Here is a 1,467-nt window from a genome sequence, read left to right as displayed (position 1 = left end):
CCTTTATCACCGACTATAAGAGAGAGAGGGATGCCTCTCCTCCCTTAATGCTGAATACATATCCTGTCACATGGCATTCCATGAAACAGGAACGGAGCGTGCAGCATGTGTTTCCACATTCTTCCAACTTAGCACACTGGGAAGTGAAAAAGATACACATACACATACACACACGCGCGCGCGCGCGCGCACGCGCGCACGCACACGCGCGCACGCACACACACACACACACACACACACACAATAGGCAGGGCTCCAAATCATTGTGTTTCCACTCAGCTTGTCACATCCGTGGCAGCAACTGACTTAGAATTTAGGAAATTTATACAAACTGTATAGCAATCCATCGCTTGATGCTTTTGTCATTAATTTGTAGGTCATGACAATGATACTATATTGCATGACCAAATTAACAGCATCAGCGATGGATTGTATACCAGTTTGTATAAATTTCTCAACAGTGATTATGTACTGTATGTGGATTAACATGCATTTACTGTTCGGTCTCCTTTCGTCATTGAACAGTGACAGTAGAGTCGTACATACTGACTAAGTAAGGGACGGGTCAAAGTTAGGATATGCTCACAAGGAAGCCTTTGGCCACATCCTTCTGGGAAGCCGATGGAGCAAAAATCACAGACAATTGACATTTTGCCAGGCTTTCAGGAAATGATTCTATTGGGAGAATGGGAAGGAAATGGGATGGCGTGGTGATGTGTGACAGATGTTTTGGTATTGGGGACCTCTGTCCAGCATAGATGGACACACAGCCAAGGAAGGTGTGCTAACCTGCAAGGAGATGACTAAATCCACACTTGAGTTGAAAGAATTAAAGGAAGCCCATAGTACTGTAGCAGACAGGGAACATGCTGGCATATCCACATATTCAGTGACATTCAACCAGCCATTTTCTCTTATAGTGCACCTATTTGACTGATGAAGAAGAACGTAATGATCACTCACAAATGTGTGCTAGGCTTGACTCATTAACAGCTATTTATTTACTTTATTTTTGTTGTTGTTACAGTAATGTAATTCAAAAATGCATATTTTAATCCAGAATTATTTATTCTATTACGGCATGGGATTCAGCTATGTCCTCACAAGCAGAAGTTTATCAGCCTATTCTGGGGTCGACACATCAAAACCATTCAATTCATCAAAGCAATTCACTTTGCCCCAGAATGCTGATGTGCTTCACACGATACGATACGATACGATACGATACGATATGATACACTTTATTAAAGCCCTTAGGGAAATTTGTCTTGGACTCATGGCTACATACAGCTTATCAATGGCTCTACAAAGAAGATAACAGACAACACATTACAAAAAGAACACCTACAATCACAAACAACACGTTAATCATATTGCACCATCCCATATATTGCACCATCCCTTCTATTGAACCATCCATCCCATATACTGTATTGCACCAACCCTTATATTGCACCATCCCATATA

This window comes from Conger conger, chromosome 4 (genome assembly GCF_963514075.1).
Source record: "Conger conger chromosome 4, fConCon1.1, whole genome shotgun sequence".
NCBI classification, from domain to species: Eukaryota; Metazoa; Chordata; class Actinopteri; order Anguilliformes; family Congridae; genus Conger; species Conger conger.
The sequence above is the reverse complement of the archived record's forward strand: the minus strand, read 5'-3'. Positions refer to the sequence as shown.